The sequence below is a fragment of the Apostichopus japonicus genome, chromosome 23 (assembly GCF_037975245.1).
Source record: "Apostichopus japonicus isolate 1M-3 chromosome 23, ASM3797524v1, whole genome shotgun sequence".
Classification (NCBI taxonomy): Eukaryota; Metazoa; Echinodermata; class Holothuroidea; order Aspidochirotida; family Stichopodidae; genus Apostichopus; species Apostichopus japonicus.
In genome coordinates, this window is record NC_092583.1 from 6,851,301 (window position 1) to 6,876,213 (window position 24,913).

The 24,913-nt window shown below is 36.2% G+C and overlaps 1 protein-coding gene and 1 long non-coding RNA gene across 4 annotated transcripts in view; one reads left to right on the forward strand and one right to left on the reverse strand.

Annotated features, from left to right (window-relative positions):
• LOC139964457 (tensin-1-like) overlaps positions 1-24,913 on the forward strand; it is a 196,613-nt gene that overhangs the window by 17,177 nt on the left and 154,523 nt on the right. The window lies entirely within an intron of this gene.
• On the reverse strand, positions 1,700-5,643 carry LOC139964826 (uncharacterized). The gene is made up of 4 exons (XR_011792104.1): positions 5,479-5,643; positions 3,945-4,128; positions 3,352-3,565; positions 1,700-2,827 (listed from the first exon to the last, which is right to left on the reverse strand). It is a non-coding gene; the product is annotated as an uncharacterized lncRNA (long non-coding RNA).

The window sequence follows — 24,913 nt, forward strand, 5'->3', positions numbered from 1 at the left end:
ATGTGTGCGTTTGTTTTTCTATCTGACCGAGGACTTGAACAAAAGAATTCCAGTTCCTCAGTTGTGATTTCTAAAGAATCACCACCTCCTCGGAAGAATTCTATTGTATGGGGTATTGTTAAGGTTAGAGTATGTGGATTTGAACAATGGAAAATACAATGGGGTCCTCGGTCTGAATGTAATACAAACGTGTGTGTGTGTATGTGACCCCCTAGATCATAAACACGATATCTCAAGATAGGTAGCATCTGCAGTTCTCATATTTGGCATGTGGCATTCTCATGATTAGTACAAGAACCCTATTGTTTTGGATGGAGGTAAAAGGTCATTTGGGTCTGCAGAGGGCAATATGTGACAGTCTCAACAAAAATGTCCATAACCTAAACATCATGTTTACATGGTAGGATAGCATTATGTAGTGTAAAGCTTTTACACAAGTTGGTGTAGGTTTGAGTTCATTTAAGGTCACCAGAGGCAGAACTTTAAATCCTTGTAAACATGATATCTCCAGGTCGGAAACTTAAATAGCATCTCTCATATTTTGCATGTGGCTTCCCTATAGTGAGTACAAGAACCCTATTCTTTTGGGTGGTTAAAGGTTAAAATATCAAATTAAATCTCATCAGGTTAACTATTACAATGTAACTTCAGCTCTGTTGTTATAGTGAGCATGCAAAGTAAATTAAAAACAATGGCCCTCTGTCTTTGTTTTATCATTGTGATATAATGTCACATGATTCCCTGTCATCAAACCATGTAAGCACTGACTCTGTTTAGATTGATACTGTTCTCCATCAGCAGTATGAACTTCAGTCAGGGGTAGCTTGCAAACTACTCTCGTGCTGCATATATGTATTTAAAGGCAAGTAACAACTGGGAGGGGTTTCCCTTTGGTTTTCAGCCTACACACATTACTCCCAGGTGAAAATTCCAGTTAATACCTGTTGAACTGGTTTTAACAGGTACCTGTTGCAACTGGTATTTGGTGACAGGTAATAACAGGTATTAAATGGTATTAACGGGTGTTAACTGGTATTGACAGGTATTAACTGGTATTTACAGGTTTCAACTGTTTTCAACAGGCATAACAGTTTTTAACTGGTATTAACAGGTATTAGCTGGTATTAACAGGTTTCAACTGTTTTCAACAGGTTTCAACAGGCACAACAGCTTTAGCTGGTATTAACTGGTAATAACAGGTTTCAACTGTTTTCAACAGGCATAACAGTTTTTAACTGGTATTAACCGGTTTCAACTGTTCTCAACAAGTTTCAACAGGCACAACAGCTTTTAACTGGCATGAACAGGTATTAACTGGTAATAACAGGTTTCAACTGTTTTCAACAGGCGCAACAGCTATTAACTGGTAATAACATACTGTATGAACTGGTTTCAACTGTTTTCAACAGGGGTAACAGGTTTTAACTGGTTCTGTTTTCAACATGTCTTTACTGGTATTGAAAACGTTTGAACAGGTAAGAACATGTATGGAAGGTTTTAAGCTGGTTATAACAGTAGGATTTTCCACAGGTTCAATTGTTTTCAACAAGTTATCTGGTGAAAACAGGTGGCGATGAATTTCAACAGGTTAAAATTACTCTTTACAGTTGCACATGATGTAGGTCTAACACTTAACAAGCAAGTTAAGGCGAGGGAGAACTTCCAGCAGATGGAGTAAAAATCACTGTTAACAAAAATCTGAAAATATCATTTTATTCCAACAAAGTTAAGACAAGTTAATGGATCAAACATGAATGGCAAAAGTATAGTACTGCACAATAATGCAAAGTTGAGGGCAATGAAAAAGAAAACATAAATTTGGAGTCTAAAAAGAAAGCAAACTTCTGAAGTAAACGCTTTCATATTACACATTAAAAACTTACATATATTATGAAATACCAACTAAATATGTTCATTAAAACAATGATTTCATGTATTGCTGTGGCAATTAAGAAAGGAAACTCTATCTGTTAAAACAATATAAAGGTTAATTTTTTATCAATCATTATGTCAAAATAAAAGTTACAGCTGAATAGATAAAAGTTATTCAAGAGTTAGCATTACCAAACTATGTAGTGTGCAATTCTGCATGCTAGGCAGACAATAATAATAGCTAGTCAGACAGTAACCTTTTGAAAGGAATTCATTCTTAAATTGGCTACCAATCAGATCTTAAAAAACAATATTTACCTACAAAGCATGTATTTGTAATGCATATTTATACTGAACACATATGTGACGACAATATACTGTCTATTCTGGAGTTTGAATAAAAATATGAATACTGTTTAATGGCATTTGTACATACTGATTACTAGAAATGTTAGTTGTTTAAAAAAAATAAGGCAAAAGTGGAAAGATGACTTTGCCAAGTAAAAGTCAACATCAGTCTATAATAGTCATGGTTAAACCACTTTCAAGAAAAAACTGTCCAGAAGATCTCCATTGAAAACTTAAGTTGTAGTTGACAGCAACATACTTTCCATTTCCTGAATTTAATTAAAAAACTAAATACCATATAATGGCAAACAATAACTGTTTAAAACATACTAATAAATATGGGTTTAATCCTACTTTGAAAAAAGAACTGTCTAAAAAAATTCCTCTGAAAAGTTAACTTGTCAGTGACAGCAATATGCTGTCAGTTTGAATAAAACTAAAGACTGTTTAATGGTAAGCAATAACCATTGAAAAAAATTATATGATACTAATGTTTTAAGGCCTTCTTTGTTTTACGATTGACGTCAGCTTCTCGGATATGTATTTGCTGAACCTTGCAGCTTCCTCAGTAAACTGCAGCTTTCTTTCAAACGTTCCACGAATTGTGCTGCAAGAAACAAAGTGTATGAACACTTAAGAATTGACTTATCATGATTAACAGTAACAGTGTGGTCCTAAAACTTAACAAACTCTCTTGCATTGCTAGATGAGTGCTTTCATGGAAAGTTAAGGTCAAACTTTCCTATGGTTTAGAATGTCTCACGATATTTATCTCTGTTGGTATCCAACCAGAATGGACTAGCAATCACAGTCTAACCAAGAACATTCTTTTGGTTTAGAAATTGGGTTTGCTCAATCTTTTGGTTGGAAAAACTACACCACTATGGTAGTTTGATTGTAGGCTTCCTGTCAGAACTCAAAGGCAATTAAGAACCAACCAAAATGATATCAGTTGTTAACTCATGATACTGGAATGCATAATCCTACTGATAAATAGTTCTGTCAGTGTTAAAAAATTACTTGCTCCTGAAAAACAGCTTATTCAGTAAATTATATTGTACACTTGTGTACTAAGTCATGAGCTTGTAATATAAATGGTAACTTGTTTGAAAGCTTTTCATAATGACTAACCTTCCATAGCATTAAGCTTCACGGGAGACAACAGCGGTTTTGCATCTCTGTCACTGTTGAATCGTGTGCAAGCATTCCCAACGACTTTCGTTTTCAAAGTGTTGGTACCCCAAATCAACACCAGTAAAGTCTTCACGAACATAGAGTGTTTCTCTTAACTACAAATGGCCTCCCACTTGTCTTCAGGAAGCCCAAAATCTGCACCAATATTGACCTGTGAACAGAAAATATGATATACCTGTAAGCATATATATAGTACATGATAACTCACATTATCATAAACATACATTAACATTAAAATTTTATATCAACATATTGGGAGGTAAACATTTAAATCAAGGTCCCTCAAGTTATAAGCCAGGAATAGCAGCTTTACCAAATAATTACTAGCTTTGCACTATAACACCAAGTTATTTTTCAAAGCTTAATAACCATGTTTATAATTATCCCAAATCAGTAAAAAATTGGCCAAACTTATGACGCTTGTACGTAAATGATGTACCAGACTGTTTTTTATATATTATATATAAACAGGTTATGAAAAGTATCTAAAATAATATCATTACACATTTGGGTACAATAGTTAAACTCACCCTTCCATCTTTTTTCTCTATGGCACTTGTTCCTTTGCTTTTTGGACTCTTGGATAAACTCTTAATATCATCTTACACCATTATGTCTTTAAGCCATATACGTTCTCCTCTTCTGTTGTTGCCTCCACAATGGTGTCGTACATCACAGGAAACCTCACCTGGATATTTGGTTTTTCAATTCTTCCTGGAAAAAGGAAATAGCAAAGCAGCAGTAGTCATGAATCATTTGGAAAAATGAAATAAAGTTGTCACCACAAAGTGATGTGAGATTTGCTTCCACAATAGTCTGAAAAAAGGATTCCCAAAGTCTGAAGCAGACTGTATAAAGCTGAACATTTGAACCAGAGTGTCATCATTGCAACCAGAATCAAATGCCCAGACTACAGAGATAATAAAACATGGGCTAAATCTTTGTTTGTTTTTAAGATCTAAAAATACAAGATATTTGAAACACAAATGCACTGAGCCAACTTATTTATAGGCCTAATTGTTTAAGTTGTTATTTTGCTTGCTCACTTAACAAGTCTTATTTAGACCTAGGCTAGAGAAGAAACAGTTCTTTGTCACACTAAGTCAGTTTGTCTTTCAGTCGCTTTTTTAGTCTTACTAGTAGTAGTACTAAAGTATATAATACCGGTGACTAGCCAACATAATTTGTTCAGCCTAATGTAACAGTAAGTTTGAAGGTCTAGCCTTGTTTTATTCAATATCACATAGCCTACCCATTTAGATTCACATGGGAAATTCAAGAAATCTTTACCAAATGAGTGTAGACCTAGGCTTCAAGTAAACTACTGTATTGAAACTCAGTCCCAGCATTTGTTTGGAAATAAATTAGAAGATTATGTGCGACTGTTCAATCTAGCCCAATACACACATAACACATTGTTAATTGGTGTTTAGAATGCACAGTTTAGTGTTGAGAATGCACTGCAGTAGGATGGTGACTTCGAAGTTCGGCCACTTAAGACTTAAAACACCCCAAAACTAAATCTTCTGGTATAAATCATTTGAAAATATACTTCATATGGTGGGAGAATTTTGTCATAGTACGATACACGGCCAAACTTTCTTTCCTGCAAACTGTTTTCACGTTGTTTTCCAAGAAGATTCTTTGTGATTGTGGAACTGGTATTTCTTGCTAGAGTATTGCGAAGTTCGGCCGCGCAACCCACAGTGTGGCGATGGTGATAAATTGGGGGCGCAGTTGCTTTTTCAGTAATTATAACAGACTTCATAGATCTTCGTCATTTTATTGACAAATATGTAATTTCTTGCACACGGGTCATTTTGGAGAGAAAATAACTGTAGCTTCGTACTTTTTGGTGAAATTTGACTCTTCCTGTAGATTTTCATGGTGAAATCGTGTATTTCTTAAGGGTGGCCGATCTTCGCAGTATGGCGAACTTCGCAATACTGACTATACTCAATAGAAAACCTAGGCTACTCACTGTCATTGCACTTGTGTATTGCGAAACGCTAGCCTAACAACGGTCACAAGTGCCAGTGGCCTAACAATTAACGTTAGTTTTACCTCCAAGTTTAAGGAACAACAGGTAGGCCGATGGTGGCGGTTAATACTTCCATTCTTCTATAGATCTTCTTGGGTGATTAACAGTTGAAAGTTGCTTAGAGTGATCGTATTAAACAATGCAAAGCAATGCTTACGCTGTGCAATGTAAGTTGCCGTTGCTCCTCGGTTTCGAAATTGAATATGGTGTTGAAGTCAAAGTTCAACCTCGTACAAAATGTGATTATCGAAAAAATTTAAAAAATTGTCTTTGGCCCCAATTTGAGGGTTTTATGTCACTAAAAATTACAAATATCATTAAGTGATATCAAAAATTTAAAACAACAGTAAATAAGAAAGAATTAAATCATAATACAATTTAAACGTTAATTATTTTTATCTTGATCTTGACTTGGCAATATGTGTCTTACTTTCTTAGACTATGAATCACTGATCTAAATATAGATGCGAACTCGTCTCAATCTTTTGATGTATGTGTATGCTACGTATTCATATACTATCTGGAAGAACTCTCTCATAAATTTAATATGTGAATTTTTCATTTTACCTTAATGTACCAAATAGGATAAACAATTCAGTGATCAGACATATTTTATACCACATCTTTGCAGTGGCAAAGCCAGCGAGGGCGGGGAAGGGGGGGGGGGAGCAGGGGAAAGAGTACCTCCACAAACAAATTTGGGACGTGATGTCCGACGGTGAAAAAAACGAAGGAAGCAAAAAAAAAATAATAATTGCATTATTTTGCATATAAGCACCCTTATGAGAAACACAAATTTTCAAGCCCCCTCCCCTCATAAACCTTCCCTGACAACGGTGATCTACCATTATGTGCCTTACAGTGGAGACAGAAATTTGAACCAACTGGTACCTGTTGAATGCAACTGGTGTAACAGGTACCTGTTAAACCAGTTGTTTTCAACAGGTACCTGTTAAACCAGTTATTTTCAACAGGTACCTGTTAAACCAGTTGTTTTCAACAGGTACCTGTTTAACCAGTTGTTTTCAACAGTTACCTGTTAAACCAGTTGTTTTCAACAAGTACCTGTTAAACCAGTTGTTTTCAACAGGTATTTTACCTGTTGAAAGCAACTGGTTTAACAGGTACCTGTTAAAACCAATTGGTACCTGTTACAGCTTACAGGTAATTTACCTGTTGCAACAGGCAATTAACTGGTATAAACTGGTTTTGGTCACAATACCTGTTAAAACCAGTTGTCGTTAACAGGTACCTGTTAGTCCCTGTTGGTTCCGGTTAAAACCAATTGAAATTGTAACAGGTATTAACAGGAATTTTCTCCTGGGTACTGTGTGTGAGGTTATGAAGTGCCAGATATTGTCAAAATTTGCCCATTTTTTTCAGCGGCTCCTTCCATTTGACATTTTTTGCTAGCTTCGTTTGTGGGATTAAACTTTTCCTTTTTGCTTGAATGAGAGATCATGAAGTGATGAAACAATATAAGTTTTGGTAAATTTAAGTAGTTCTGTGAACAAATTGTTTATAGTTTTCGCACACGACAGCATTGTCTATTTCTGTATCACTTGGGTGTTTTGCCAGCCTTCTGTTGAGCTCAGTTAAAGTGATATGGTTAGTTTACCTTTCCTTTCGCGATATGTGCCTGTGTGCGATACGTTACTACTAACTGTTGACTAATATTGTTTCCAAAGTGGAGGTGACTACTTCTGTTAAGGAGTTCCGTATTAACATTTTCCTCTATTCATAACTGAACTCTGTAACTTAAATTGACTAAAGTAAAAAAAAAAAACAACCTGATTTCATGTGGTCAAGTCAATGGGCTGTTAGTGTGTGATTTCTGTTGCATACAGTTTACTCAATGGAAAAGGCCCATGGACTTACTGTGTAAAAGTAAAAAGATTGTTGAATCAACGTTTTTGAAAAGGACGAATCAAGAAAGATCTCATCAAGATTTTTGTTTGTGGTTAGATGGTAGATACTTTGTAAATATAGACACATGTCTGCTAAAACTCTTTAATAATGTGGAGATTTTTTTTGTTAACCACCTGCAAATGAGTGCATAATTCATTAGTTTCCAGTTACACAATTTGTCTCTCTTTTTGCTCCATTTTGCTATGTGTACAGCATTACATACATCACAGTGTTGTATCTTTACCCTCACCTTTCTCCAGGAGAGGACCTAGTAGAAGAAATGACAGCTATATGAACTATTTGAAAAAGGAAACAGCAAAAAAAAAAAAAAAAAAAGTGTTAAGCATCAGTAATTACATATATATTGGCTGGTACTTCATCAGATGAGTATAACCAGCATTTATTTAATATTAAAATTATTCAATTCATACAGACTATAAGGAGTACAGATTGCTGTCATGTCTAGTCTTGGCTTTGACGGTTACTACAAAAAGTGTTTTTTGTGAAACAAACATTTTGGTTCAGGTTTGGTATAAACCAGTATAGTGTTAACAATTAGTTGTAAGACAAGAAAATGAATGTTTGCAAAAGGCTGCTTTATAAGCAATAAGATTTGACCATGTCTATATTATAGCTCAGACTTTAGATTAAGGAAGATCAAACAGGGGTGTACATGCGAGGTTGGGAGATAGTGGGGGTGGGGTGCGGGATCCCGGTAGTCAACTGAATCCCGGTATCCCAATCCCTGTATTGACTAGTGTCAATCACAGTGCAATGTGTAAATACTACCGGTAGTGGGAAAGCAACTGGTTATTACATTTCGTTTCGTTTATTCCAGTATAAATTGCATAAAATACAGTTCATAAATAGGAAAATGGTTAGTATAATAAATAAAATGTTATGTGCATTCATAAAATGTATAAAAGTTAAGAATCAGTAACCCAATTAGGGAATAAAATTTGTTGAAACTATACAAATTACATAAAATCAAGTCATTTAAAGTGTCATGTTGAATAAAACTAGATGCTCTGTATACAAACGTTCGTTTCGGTATCATTCCCGGGAATCCCGGACATAATAAAAATAACTACTATTTGAAATAAAGAAAAGAAAACACGTTATTTTTGGTGTCTGTGTTTTTATTTTGAATAACATACTGATCAATTTACATACTGGCCTAGACTTATAATTTACTAATCAACATTTCACGTAGTAATTTGGACCTAGGCTATACCAAATATCTAACGTTACTTGGGCTAAGCATGATGTGGGACCTTAAAGTTATTCTGTAGTTTTTAGCTCATACCAGCATGCTGGTGTGAGCTATTGTTACAGTGTGGCGTCTATCACTCTATCACTCTATCCGTCAACAATTGGTAAAACCGCTCCCACTCGCACAGTGTTTGATGGAATTTCATGAAACTTGGACACAAGAACCATTGGGTATAGGGCCATCAGAGATGGTCCAAAATTTGGGGTCAAAGGTCACCTGTGGGCCGTAATGGGCCATTTTGTGGAAATACACAAAATGCTTCTTCTCCTACAGATTCCATGGTACAATGTTGAGGGTTTGTCACGATAGTACTATGGTAGTTTTACCTTCAGGGTGTTCATGAATTTGAGATCAAAGATCAACTAGGGGTCTTTTGTGGCCCGGGCCGCGGCCCTATATTTTCAAATTGCTCCTGTTCGTACAGTGAATGGCCAATTATAATGAAACTTGGTCACAATGTTCCTCGGGATGAGAGTTACGAGGGGTGTTCGGAAAATTGAGGTCAAATGTCATTTAGGGGGTTATCGGGGGTCATTCTTTGTAATATTTTCAAATATCTCAATCTCCTCAAGATTTTGATGGATCATATTCAAAGTTGAACTGATGATTGTTGGATTGTGTATGAATAAGGTGATGCCTAAAAATTTTTGGTCAAAAGTTAATTAATTACAATTAATCCCCATTTGTTAAAAAAATCTGAACCTTCACTTTTTGCCAAAGCTCCTTTAATTTGTCTCCCAGTCACTGCAGTGTTGGTTACATTTGTGGTTAAGCTCTGCAGAGGCTGTTAGTGGAATTAAAGCAGGACTGGGAGTTGTTATTAACTGTTGAACTGAAAGCATGAGAGCCCTATAGCCAATCAGTACTTGCCGATTCTTAGAAGTCTTTGAGCCTGATGTATGTAGGCAGCTTGTGAAGTTATGTCTTGTAGGGAGTGCTTGTGAAGTTATATCTGCTAAGGTAGAGGGGAGAAAGTTTAATAGGGTAGGTCAGTGGTATTGTTTGAGAGAGTGGGTAAAATAGGATTTAAAGGGGAAAATAGGAATTATAGCCAGTGGTGTGGCCAGGATTCTGCTAACGGAGGGGGGGGGGGTATCCCTCATGGGCCAAAAATTGGTTTTGTGGGCCCTACATTTTTCAGCTCGAAAAGGTATGAGCTTCAGCACCATTGGTGCTCTAGTTGTTACTTATTCTTCCTTCATACGATGATTGTTATGGTTCCCCATGTATATAATCTGACCACATGTATTTCACCTCATTTTGATAAAATAATTATAGCAATTTAATAAATTTTGAGCCAAAACCACAGGGAGTATATCCAGCTTAAATCCATCTTCACTGGGACTGTATATATAGCCTATAGGGTAGAGTACTGGTACACACAGTGCAGAACGGTACTTGAGATTTGATGCTGTAATGGAATGGATTTGTTTATTATTGGGGAGGGTTCCATGATGTCATTTATAGTTATTTTTGCTAACCATTCTGTTTGTGTACTGATTTCAGGTTTTATTCACTTGCGAACATGTTAATCTAATATTGTGTGGAGTATGAATGAAAGATGGCGTGGGGTGCTTATTTCTAAGGTTTGTGCTTTTCTTTTTGAAAGTGTATGTTAAAAAATAAAGGCCCAAGTATAGTGTGTTATTTTGGATCTGTCTTGATTGATAACCATGTGTGTAAGAGTATGTAATTGGCCTAGGCTATGCCATTGAATGAATGACATTTACTGTGTAGTAATTAAGTGCTTTGAACCATAGATGAAATGTTGAGTAGTCCCGGTAGTAGTTACGATACCAGGATTCATGTTGCAACACTACCGGTTGTGTGAAATCTGCACTACCACACAACGCTAGTGTTGAGGTTGGAGGGGCATTGGGGAGTGTGATGCCCCAGCAAAATCAAAAGTTGGTTCCAAATGGATGCCAAGTCTGTCCCAATCTACGAGTCATGTTAAACGTGGTCTTACACCATTGAAAGTAAGAAAGGGAAGCAAAGCCAAACAAAATCATCATCTCTGTTTCTACCTTCCGTCTACATCTCCTGGATTTAGATAATATTAGGCTAAAATGCTACAGCTGTTACATGCAATCCCTTCCCAATACTTAGAGAAGGGGTGGAAATTGAAGGGGCAGGGAACACAGATAAAGGGATAAAACAGCCTTTCCATTAGAAAATGAAGTGAGCTCTGTAGAAGGGTTCCCAGAGAGGGTGAGAGAGGGGTTCCCAGAGAGGATGAGAGAGGGGTGCCCAGAAGGGGGTGAGAGGGGGGAGAATAGGAGGAAGAAAATGAGGTAGGGAAAAAAATGTGAGTGTAAGATGAGTAAAATGGATATGTTGGCTGTTGAGGGCATAGATATGTTTTCATCATGATATAAGGGCCAAGGGTCCTTCACAAATTCCTACTGGCATTGAGGAATTGCCTTCTATCAGTAATTCTTTGTTATATCTATACCTAACGTTGTTAGATCACAAAGTGAGTTTATACATTATACACACTATACACAAGTACACAGGCTATCTAATGTACGTAGCATTATTGTCAATAACTTGTCTTCTATGGCCTGTTCTACAAGCTGGGTTTCCTAGGTTTTCAAAAATTTCCATATATGTATTGTACTGTATTGCAGAGAATTTTCATTTTGATAGAACTTGTGTGCCCTCCCCCTCCCTGACATCACAAGAACAATTGCATAATAAGTTCAAAGGTCTACTTGAGACCCTCTCTGAATAAAAGTTTAAAGAGTGCATGGCCTATTTCTTGTCCAGTAAGTATTTGTAATGAAATTATGAACAGTCACTACTGCACGTCGCTTTAACTTTAAGCTGGCTAGTTTTCAAACTATTGCTCAAAGACAAAATTCCTACACGATTTGATTTATATTCAACTTCAGTTTGCATTTATGTAACTATGTAAGTGACAGAAGTTTGGGGTTTTTGCTATTGTAAATTATACATTTGAACTTTAATGTTTGTATGCAAAAGCCAACATTTTGTCTCTTGATTCTTGTATACTGCCCTCCATGTGGAAAGTTTTTGTTTTCACTGAGAAACCCAAATTCTTTGACAAGATGAATTGTGTTGCATCAAAAGGGAATTACCCATGTACACACAAATCAAACTAATTAGCCATTGGTGATAAAGGCAGATAATATGAGAACTTGAGAAGAATTTCATACACATTAATCTGATTTAACAAAACTGTCTTGAAGAGTAAGCTAAAACTAATGTGAGATATTTGGTGTCAAAACCACAGAATCTGTAATTATTTTTTTCCCCAGAAATAAAGTTTTACATGAGTGTTCTGACATAATCAGATAAAAGCTGGTGAAATTAGTATGGCTTTACATGTTTGAGCACAATAATTTATATGGTACATAACTTTGTAGTAGTCTTTGTTGGTTACAATGTAGTCATAGTAACACAGACTAATATATATATATAGTAAAGTTCTGTTCATATTACATGTACAAAAATTTATACCTTGTAGAAACTTCAAAAACTACAAAATAAGATATACATCTAATGTGACTATATCATTGTATATATGTGACTATATCATTGTATATATGTGACTTAATCATTGTATATCTGTATGACTACATCATTCTACTTATGTGACTATATCATTGTATGTGTGACTATATCATTGTATATGTGTGACTATATCATTATATGTGTGACTATATCATTTTATGTGTGTGTCACTATATCATTGTATATGTGTGTCACTATATCATTGTATATATGTGTGACTATATCATGGTACATATGTGTGACTATATCATTGTATATATGGGTAATGCCTACCAATCATTATATATGTGTATCTGAGCTGCTAGCTGTCTAATATGACAGTTCATAATGTTGGAACTGTGGGGGTGAGAATGATGGATGACCAATTAGTGTCAGATTAATACTAACTGACAGAAATATTGATCAATGCTGATAACATTCCTCATGGCTACAGACATTACTGTGGTCACTAAGTGAATGAGAAAGTTCTTGTAAGTAAATGTAAAATGCATAGAGACAAGGTTCAAGGTCCTTGATATTTTATGGCTTACCTGCCCTCATTTGATGCAGTATTAGGTATTGATTTTGACTGCAGTTAAATAAATTTCAGTATAACAGTCACTATCTTTTGAAAATCCACCCTTTAGTAAGACATTTTTGCAACTGCCCACTTCTTCACCGTTCAAGGTTATTAGACTGGGACATTTAATAGCGTGTGTGTTATGTAATCATTTCGCCAAGCCTAGCAAACGAAATGAGCGTCACTATCACAGCTCAAATTTTCCGGGATCTACTGCGAGAGGCTATTGAAATGCCTGAAGCAGGTAAACTGTTGTGGCAGTGGTATAAAAGGGCGCATTTTCAAATGTTGCCAGTGTGGGTACTTTTTTAATGGGAAATTATTAGATTTGAATGTTCTGAAATGTATCAATGGTTTTCTTAAGTAATCAACTGGTTTCTAGGTTTGAATTTTTTTTATATTTTTGGTGGTTGGGATAACTTTCAAATTGAATGTTCTCTTAAACTTGTAGTTCATGTGAGTAAATGCTTTTGTTTAGTGTTGTGTCACATTTGTCTGATTATTTGCTCTGAATATGAAAAAAACCCATCTCAACATTGTCCTTTTAACTTTGCAAATTCTGACATTCTTCAGAAGGGGGTTGATGGAAAGACAATAGACCCCTACTCAGGGTCAGGATGAAATAGCAATAAAAAGTTTGGGAAGTCTTGTGACAGGTAAAATAATACTTTGGAGTTATTGACAGTTTTGGAAAGTTAGTATCTGGGAAGACTAACAAACTTACCATACCACGAACAGGATGACTTTAATCATTGGCGTCAGTTGGACAACCTCTGTCTTTTGTAGTAACTTAATTGTTGGGCTGACGAGGCCAACTATTATGACACCATATGTATGGTATGTGGACGTACAACAAAACACAATATTGACCTGTGATCAAGAGTTCATTAGTAAATCAATTAATAAACAATAAACCAAGTATGCTTTCTTGGGTGATATCTCAGCTAGGTATTAAGACCAAAATGTACATTAAGTAGTAAAATATACAATGAGCTAGGCCAAGCTATCCTTATTGCATGTCCAGCTTTTGTATTTAATAAAGTATACTTGTCCCATGTGATATTTGGTGAAAGCTTGTGCTTCCATAGAAGCATAGCTGCTCTGTTTTGACAATGTTTTAATTGTTTGTATAATTTAATAATATGACGATAGTTTTAATTAAGTTGAGTTGAATAATCCAACACACACTGTAGTGACTTTGGCATTGTGATGGTTGGAACATTTCATACTTTTTACCAATCAACCTGTAAACTCTGAATTTAGTTTTACAAATATAGTCCTCTTTGCAGTATGTTGACCCTAGCGACTATTCAAGTAGCCTCAAACATGGCCTTGATACATGGTGGGAACCTAACACCACAATTGTGCAATGAGTCAAATTTGCCACACCACTGGAATAAAAGAAGACTGGTAAATTGTATTAACTTTGACACTCTGACTGAAACTGAGAACCTTGAAAGAATTTGATTTCTTGCCCATTAATATTTTCATTCTGAGGTAAGTGTGGATTTTATAGTTCCTGTGGGAGATGTTGAAACCAGCTGTGGAATACTGTAGGCATAGTACACCAATGGTACTGCATAGTACAGAAGACTTCATCACATTTGAGAACATGAGGAGGGATCTGATATAGCAAGGGTGATCAGCTTTGTATTGTGAACAGCTGCCAATTGTCAAGATTGTAGTGTAAATGTTTCTACAGGGAATCACATGACCTGAGATCTTTGGTTGCTTGCCCTCCTCCCCCCCCCCCCCCCCAAGACTGAAAAGAGTGCCCTGTCCATGGCAATATGTGTAGCTAATTCATTTGTTAATAATCCCCATTACTCAATGCTCTTTAGTTCGATGTTGATCCACCACTCTTTCCCAAATGTAGATATGTCCAGGGGTCAGATTGATCTCCCCCCCCCAATGTAAACAAGGCCAAGTGCAGATCCCTTCCATTGCTTACTGTAAGTTTAAAGGTGTTTTTAGTATTTTTGGTGTGTGTGTGGGGGTGTGTGTGTGTGTGTGGGGGGGGGGGTGGGATCCCCTTGTAAAGTCATTTTATAGCAAGGTACAGACGTAACATTTCTATCTGTATCTTCATCTTAGTCGTTTTGATTCAAGAATGTGGTTGATGATAAAGGCAACAAATGCTTTGTTTTCTTACAGCAGAAGTTATTAGGGCTTTATTCCTAATTTTCCATCGGTATCTTTCATTATGAATGCTGTCCGTTTTAAGAAACGTTTCGAATGTTTGGCAGTGCTTCTAAAATTAACAACTCGTTTTCTTTCGTTGAAATCGAACCCATAGGTAGGAAATATGTTGTTGTTGTAAACTGCCATCATTCCTGTATATGCATTAGCGCGACTCCTGAACCTGAAGCAAACTTCAATGCTTGTATTTGAGACATTGTTAAAGATGATTTACAGTACATTCTTAAATTATCAAAATTATAGGTACTTAGGTACATAGAAAAATTCACCCAATTAAGATAAAGCTGAGCAGGAAAACCAAACAACTTGATCAGGCCACTCTCAATCCCAGCCCCCTTACATTTATGTAGACTCTGATCATAACGTGTTACATAGACTGAGGGTATCACAAGTTCCTTCAAAAGAGTAGTGAAAATATACATGATCTTGGTTAACTATGTACATGTACTGTGTAGAGAATATAATACACATGATCTAAGCCAATCGAGACTGAGCATATTGTGGGTATTATATTTAGAAATGTGCCTTTTAGTACAGGAAAATAATTTGTGTAGGTGGCTCATTCTGGGATCATTTGTAAAGGCTTTTAAAAACTTGAATAGTCTGCTACTTCTCTAATCAAGTGTTACTTTGTTTATTTGAAATTATCAGGCTTCAAAATGTATGTGTCCTATAAGCAAGGATCATTTATTTATATTTTGTAGGCTCAGTTTTTTTAATATTATTTGCTCTTAAACTATAAAAAGTAGAATTACACTTTCTAAGACAGACTTGCTACTGATGAGTTTTTCATCTGCAGTTAAAGCAACATAGTTATGATTGGTGTGACATTTTGCAGTAACTCATAGTGATACATTGCATTATCAGATTCCATATTTCAAAAGATACAATGAATCAAATATCGCCTTTCTTTGACAACTATGTTTTGCATACCTTTCATAATCAGCTTTTATTTTAATTTTATTTTGTTGATTAGTATAAACGGTGATGGCCCGGCACGATAGACATGTCCTCCTGAAGTGTTGTAGACGATTAATGCACGTAGGAGATAAAAAGTGAAACCACCATCAAAACTTAGGATTTGTAATGACTAGTTAAGATATTCTTAATAGAAATGATTTCTATTTTTGAAATTTGTTCATGTTAAGATTAGAATATGCTGTACCAAATAAGGTTTTGACCTTCCCATATCAATTTGAGTTCTTTTTGCAACTTGACTCAATTTGGATTTTATTGCAATATTTAACCTTATCTTATTTAGGAAATCTCTTGTTAATGGTCATGCAACCACACCACAAGATTAAAGTCTGACTCCAGTGGTATATCGTGAATAGATGTGATTACCATAAAGCTATCCTATTTGCTATTATAGCTAGTAATCTCATTGTTTAATTATCTCCACTTATCCAATCCCTTCCAAAGACATGGTGACTTAACATAATAGTAGGTTGTATCTAGCCAGTCTCAGTGAAGTAAAATCAATATCATGTATTAAGGAAACAGGATAGTCCTCTATTGTGTGAGACACCTGCCTAATCAAACAGTTGAATCCATTAGTTGAAAAATTACCTCACCCTTCATGGTAGGGGAGTACAAAAGGCCAACAACTAGGAGTGATAAATTCATTATCATAACAATAGGTCATTGTTAGCTAACAATTGGCCACATGCCTGAAGTGAAGTAACTTGTGGAATGGAAGTGGCCGGTTTGTTTACAAACCTGCAAATAAAGGAGTCCTTCTGAGCAGTGGCAAAGTAGTTCTGTCGTTAGTGTACTCCAAGTCAAAATTTGCTGAATTTACTGCTTCGCTTTTCGCTCAAGGTGGTAGTCCTTGGCATAGTAGAGCTCTTTGCCTTGTTAAATTTATACATTGCCTCAATGAAATAGAGGAATAATTAATTCTTCATCGGAAAGTTCTGTATTTTGTGTTTCAATGGAGCAATTAATTTTCATTTTGTGATTGGATCATTCCTCTATATTGTGTTATAAGTTTGCAATTTACTTTGTTTTCGGATATAAGAACAAGTGTGACAGTGAAAATAAATCTTGAACGAGGATTCAGATGAGACTAAGATCATCTCAGATTGTTTGTTCATATCTTAGAAACATGTTTTTTGTGGTAGGTCTTTGCAAGCTATATTTTAATCCCCTTAATTTAATTTCATTCACTTATATCTTTTCAATTAGGACCTTATGTTCATTATATTTCAAGCAAAATACAGAAATTGAATGGATCAATGGCAGGAATTTGAAAATTGAATGTATGAAAAGATCAATGGCAGGAATCTTTGCTATCACAATATAATAATGTGAGGGGTGGGGTGGGCAGGGATTGTGGGGGTTGTTGGAAGGGGTAGGGAATGTCAAGGGAGAACCATATTCTCATAGTACATTGCTACTTTACAGAGCCTGGGCACAAAACCCCCCTCCAGCCCAGTGGCAGAGCTAGGGGTATTGGTCAGAGGGGGCGAGGAATGGTCTGTAGGGGCGCTTTCGACTTTATCTAAGCGGAGCGCCACCACAGGTTGGCGCGGAGCGTAAGAAATTTTTTGAGTTAAGATACTCCCGAGATCGCCGGAAATGACCCTTTCCGGGCCTTGCTAATTTGCAGATAAACGAAGAATAAATAGGTGTCATCGCCAACAAAATGTGACAAATGTCAATAGGTAGATTAGAGCGCAATGAAAAAGTCTATAATCGCGAACAAGTAAAAAGTGGTAAAGAGCTGAAAAGGGCGCCAGCAGTCCATTTGAGTCTGTCAGGGGGGGCATCCGTCCCCCCTGACTGTATGGATGCTCCGCCACTGCTCCAGCCCCCTCACAATACTTTGCTCTTCTGTCTATTAAGTAATTTTACTTTGTAGTTCTGAATAGAGGTGATTCTGTGTAATTTGGTTTATATTATTCCAAGCTGTACTCATAATTTAGTAATATACCTAGTCTCCTTGGTATAAGCAACTTCCTTTCTTTTGGTCAGCAATAACAAATATCAAATCAACAGTGGATTTATTCAAAATGAAATCGATTAACTCAGGTACTGTATCCTGCTGAATTTATTGCAATCTGAGATATTGCAAGTAGTACCATGTATAGAAGGTCACATAGGGGAGAAACAGAGTGACAGATCTTTTAAAATCCTTAAATCTAATTGACAGTTGCTCAATCAAGTTATCAGCCTCAAATCAAACAAGTAGTAGTTGTCTTTACTTAATTCCTCTGTTACCATACATATACTTCACTAGTTCTTTTCATTTATAGTCCAATCAAATAATGTTGCATCTACCTATAGTCTATGCTGTATATAGCTATACCTTCACTCACCTCCTTCCCCCCTTTCCCCCTTGCCCCTTTCCCCATCCCTCCCTTCCCTGAACACCTTTCATGTAGACCCTAGCCCTCTCCTGGGTCATTTCTCATCATTGAAAACAACCACTTTGGAAGTTTTATCACCCACCCCCCTCCTCCCCTGTCAATTGGTAGTTAATTTTAGTAAATTATTGTTACAATAGTATTGTTATTTATGGTTCCACTCATGAACAGATATTTGTAATATTATACCGTTCATAAACCCATAGATATGTATCAGGTATGACACTTCACGCTGTGTAGTCAATACAAATTACGTTGGGTAGATAACTTATCGTACATGTCAACGAATATCATGTACAATGCATAAGCAGACTTGAGCAACGGGCATTTTACCTCTGATCAGCTCTAAGCCTGAGGTGAATTTTAAGTATTTACTCAAACTGTTTATATTTGTATGCAATAGCTTGTTTCTGAAAGTGATTCTTTAAATGAAAACTTTGGCAAAATTTTGCTATAACCAAACATTCAGGGAGCCATCCATCAGGCCCTCTAGGACCACTAGATATTTTAGGAGCTCTGTGAGAGTGAATTCTGAATCGGAATAAATTTCTATCCCAAATTGTGAAAATTTTCACAATCAAATCATCCTCGTCTCTCTATAGTAACCAGCTAATACACCTAGCAATATCTCAAGGGCATTTTTGTTTCTTACTTACTCTATGAAATTTATATGGCTGGAAAAGGATTCCCCAGTTCATGAACCAGAATATAACAAAACAGTAAAGATGTAATCCGATTGCACAGCAGTGTGCCTTGAAGTCTGATGAAATCAATATCCAGAGTATCTCACTTGTCTCTCAGGTTCATCCCTGGAAGGCTCTGGGGTTTGGTTGAATCAAGATGATGTAATTAACTGGGTGTCACCTCTCTTATAAAGGGATAATCTCTATTCTTTTGACCTCAATTAAGGTTAGCAGACTGATAAGGATCAAAATGGAGCTGTGGGTGAATTAAATGGCTGCACAGGGGAGCTTTAAATGTTACATCATAGCTGATAGTAAAGTACATTGACTATGTAAATGGCAACGAAAATAATGATAGAACAGGATTCCTGTGAACATTGCCACAAGATGTGGATGATTTGTAGGAAAATTCAGATATCGTATTTTCTGCTCATAGTGGTCATTTTTTTTGTCAACTGTATTTGATACAAACCTCTGATTAAAGTCTAGTGCAATTCGTTACCTTTACTTGTTTCATTTAACTGCAAGGTGCATTGAGTTGTAACATTCTATTGTTAGATCTGACTAGTCCATATAATTTTCACACATGTCTTCATGTAACTAAGTGATATGTTTGGTGGCAACTCAACTGTACTTATTGTGTCATTATCAACCTTGTTTGCAGTAATTCATATTTTACGTCCCACAAATTTAATACACTTTGTTCACTTGCATACTTTTGAATTGTATGTCTTCCTGGTAAGAATTTGGCGTCCATTGAAGTATCCGACTATGTACTGTGTTCAGTGATTTCTGTGTCCGGTGATTTATGTGTCCGGTGAATTCTGTTTGGGTGAATAATGGAGTACTGTACCACCAGATTGTAACAACTATTTGAAACCAAAGGCAGCTTGAAAAATGAGAAAATATCAAACCTTTTTGGTGGTGTTGAGAACTTACTATTAATTTTATGTGAAAAGTATCTAGGCAAGAGAATTTTCTTAAGGTTAATATGGAATCTTCAATATCTTATTTTAAATATTCTAATATAATATATACTTTTCATTCTTGCTGTTAGTTTTATCAGTTGCAGTTTATTTGAAGTAATGTAACTGTACTTATATCAAAAACTTTTTTGGGAACACCACTGGAACCTAAATGACCTATGGAAGACTCGTAGCTCCTGGCTGGGAAAACCAACATGCTATAGGTGGGAATGCAAAAAGGTGTTGTGAGGGTCATCTTCATAAATAGCTCCCAAAGTAGACCATACCAAATAATTGCCCAAAGCTCTTTAGAATTGCCTTCCCAGAGGTTATGAGACACATAATGAATTTCCACATATTGAGGAGGGCTCAATAAAGACATGTAGGTGAATCATAGCCAAATGAGAAAACAGTGAGGGTGCAAGTAATATACTTGAACATCAGTGACCATACATTGACTTGCTAGCATATTTAGGAGCAAACCTCCTTGACTTTCACACACAACAAAACTATAATTCATTATATCATAGAGAGAATTATTATCAAGTAAGTGAACCTGTGCTCCCAATTCCACTTCAGAAAACAGTTCAAGATTCTATTTAGTTACATTGAATTCAAATTTCTGATGTGCCCAGCAAATAATATCATCCCATTTCCAATTCCAATAGACGTGAGGGGGAGGACACTTATATGTCATCCAAATATGGAGCCTCTCTGTCTATAGAGCAATGTCTTCAGCAGTAACCAGCAGTAGGTACTTTTGAAATTGAGATCTAATGTTGGTAATTATCGTGTAACGACTCTCCCAGCACCATATGTCTTTATCTCCAAAATAAAATAATATCTGCTTTGCAATTGTGTAAACTGGCTCTGTAATATATACCCTCAAGGGATATCCAGGGAAGATGTTGTGGCCAATCGCTTTTTAGTTGATCTACTCATGCTCAAACATTTCTCTACCCTGGGGAGGAAATCGGTGTAATTATCAAAGCGATGCCACACAAAGTTCTGTGCTCCTCGGCTAATGAGTTTTGTTGATACTGCTTCTATACAAACTGTTAGTTTCGTTGTCACTATTATTATATATCAAGTACAAATCATCGCAGACCGTCAGAGTGGTACGATTTAATAATTGTAGTTCTGCAGCGTGTACAGTTTACTTTGCTTCTCTTACCTGTCTCCATACATCTCTACATATAATGCACTCTGCCATCTACTTAAACTACATGGCTGGAAAGCAGAAAGAGAGAAATTATGGAAAACTACACAAATGACTTAAAATTAAGATGAGTTCCTTCTTGTAGTAGCATTTCATTTTGAATTTTTCAGTGGTGATAGAGAAACATTTCAATTCTGAACTTGCAAATGTGAAGCCTAGATTTTCAAACCCTGTATTTTTATCATAGTTTATACAGGAATCAGGGTTGGACTTTCCTAAGACATGTCTGCTATTTTCCATATCTTCATAAGATCTATAATGTAACAAACTCCATATATCAACAATTTTCATTCTATGTAGAAATCTTGCTCTTAAGGGGGGAAAAAAGGAAATAAACCCAATTATAAAGGGATCCTTTGCTGGCACAACTAATATAAACAGTGCAGTGACATTGAAATGTTTGTCTCTACTGGGATTTCTTCAATTTGTCACATATTTGGAAATTTCTGTTATTAGAATGCATCATGTTCAGGTTTGTTTATGGCCATGATGCTGTTTGTATCCTACCATTGAAGTTCAATCAACCCCCAGAAGAAGTGCCCTAAGTAGCAGAAAATTAGACCAACTGATAAAATTTCATCTGACTCACTGCAGTCCTGACTTTGATTTTGTAATTTTTATAGCGTTACTCTGAGAATTCTGAACTGAACTCCTCAAAGCCATTTAGCTATTATTGCAGCTCAATTACCCATGGGAAGGTTCATTCTCAGAGAGATATTTCAGCCTTGATTTCTGATTCAGAACTGAATTTTTCTGTCCTATCCAAATCAGTGAACCAATCTTTTGGCTTGGATGGCCAAGCTGGATGAATTCCATCCTCTAACTCTGTTTTCGTATTCCTAGCAGAAGATAAAGTCCCAACCTTTTAGTTTTAGTAGTAGTAGCAGTAGAGAGGGAGAGAATTGCATGGCACAGTAATTGGAATGTTTATGAGCTGTACATGAGGTCAGTGCAATTAATTAAGTGGCTATATGACGTATGGCTATTTTTAGTAGCTGTTAGGTCAAGAACCTATGATCGAGGTGCTAATTTAGCTACCAATTGGTTTCTGTACAGGAAGGGAGTGACGATTGATTAGTGACATGGTTGGAATGGATAATTAATCACCATACAGATGAATATGACTGGTGCTACACAAATGGAACATGCACTGAATTGTTATGTGATAATTCATGACATTATCAAAACCAACATCATTCATCTAATAAACCAATTAAAAAGGCCATTTGTAATGATTTCGGTAATATAATGTTAGGTGAAATGTATGATAATGGTTGATTTGTTCTTATTAAAGACAGTTAATTAATTTGCTGTCTGTCTGTCAGGGCTTGGAATTTCTTTTATCGTTACCTGAATGGCAGGTATTAGTCCATGATCTAGAATGTATTAAAATGTGTAAGGGAGAGTGATTTCGTATGCAGAGCTCTGTAAATAGCAGTACCTGGAATGCTCCTTTAAAGCAGCCCTTGACTTTGTTTACAAGGCTTTCCTGATGTTCAATATTTCCTCTATATTTGATACAATGTAGATCATTAGCTTGGCCATGCATGCAGTCAAATGTCAACTGATGCGAGAAAAGTCACAAGTTTTGAAGTTTGCAGGGTAAAGAAATGTCAATTATTTAACAAATTAAGTAATTACTTTTACATATACCGTTATCAATTTGGTGTTAGTTTTTTTTTCTTCAAAACTTGCTTTTGACCAAATACAAAAAAGCTTCTTTAATACAAATTTGATGATCATGATGCAATTATTCTCAGTCCAGGCCTTAACTTATAAAATTAGTCTGTTGCTTTGTAAATTAAACTCTACATCAATGATTGGACATGTCCAGCTGACTCTCCGGTGAAGAGAAGATAAAAGTGAGAATCTGACAACCACTCGACGGTTCACCACTAAACTATCTCCTTAGCAAACAGAACATCACTCTGTTTATCCTTGGTTAATTATTCCTTACACTCTGTCATTCATCCTTCCTAAATAAAGACCTCTCTTCAAACCTAGTACCTGTATGTTAACTGTATTCCAATTGATGTACATCCTCTGTTGAAATTGACTTTAGTAATCATTCACACAATATAGTTTGTTAGATGCCAAATCCCTCATTCCTCCCAAGGATGGGATGGTACTGTAATCTTTTAGGAATGGTCTTCAAATTATCTTGGGTTGTAATTCAAAAGAGATGTTTAAAGTAATATCGTAATCTGAACAAATACCCAAGGTTACCTTCAGAATTCAGTTTACTGAACCATAATTCGAAATTGTATAAATGTGTTAAATTCCAACGCATGAAGAATTTATTAAGAGAAATGGATATTACCACTTTGGAGGTTGGAGAGGGAGGAGTGGAGGTGGAAGGGGGGGGGAGTGGAGGTGGAGGGGGAGTGGGGGAGGTGGAGGTGGAGGGGGTAGGTGGAGGGGATAGGTGGAGGGGGTCGGTGGAAGGGATTGATGAAAGTCAAAGGAAGAGGAATCCTGATTCTGTCCTATGTTTCTGGGTTTCTTTCTAGTTGTGATTTGTGTGCCTTAGGAAGATTAGCATCCAAAGATGATATCAAGACACTGTAACATAAACTTTCCAATTACAAAAATGTTCAAATAATTCATAGTCGTTTGGAAACTCTAGCATTAAAACTGTATCGCTGACTCGATACGTCCATGAATGATAAAGGCTATACATCGCATGGTCACTCAAAACAACACTGTAAGAGTAGCTATACATATTATATGCCTTATAATTGGTTCTTCAGTTTCTCATCCTGTTCTGCACGTGACTCTGGCCAATCAGACCAGTCCTAATGTCCTCAAATGAACTGAGAACAGCCAGGCTCTTGGTCTCTGTATTTGGATCGAAATTAAATACAACAGGAGAGAAATATTGCAGAAATAAATGACGTCAGATATAGCTTCCAATTCTCAGAGTAAATTTTGGATGTTGACAGATAAACCACAGCAAATGAAAGCAAATGATGGACAGGCATGAAAATGGAAGTACTCTAATTATATGGCCAAAATAGCTAAAAATTACCTAGAGACTATTCTTGATGAAAGCATTATTGGTTAATGAATAATATATTTTTATCTACATATGAAGTTGCTGGTAAATGAATAATATGTTTTTATGTACATTTGAAGTTGTAACACTGAGTGTGTGAATTGTTCTTGAGCTTGGGACATTTATAATACTAGTATATTATTAGTGCAAAATAATGTACTTGGACTTGTACTGCTACTGGTACTTGTACTCATGCTGTTACTCATACCAAGGGGGACTTCTACTTGTGCTTGTACTCATGCTGTTACTCATACCCAAGGGGGACTTCTACTTGTATTTGCACTCATGCTGGTACTCACACCAAGGGGGACTTCTACTTGTATTTGTACTCATGCTGGTACTCACACCAAGGGGGACTTCTACTTGTATTTGTACTCATGCTGTTACTCATACCCAAGGGGGACTTCTACTTGTATTTGCACTCATGCTGGTACTCACACCAAGGGGGACTTCTACTTGTATTTGTACTCATGCTGGTACTCACACCAAGGAGGACTTCTACTTGTATTTGTACTCATGCTGGTACTCACACCAAGGGGGACTTCTACTTGTATTTGCACTCATGCTGTTACTCATACCAAGGGGGACTTCTACTTGTATTTGTACTCATGCTGGTACTCACACCAAGGGGGACTTCTACTTGTATTTGTACTCATGCTGTTACTCACACCAAGGGGGACTTCTACTTGTAT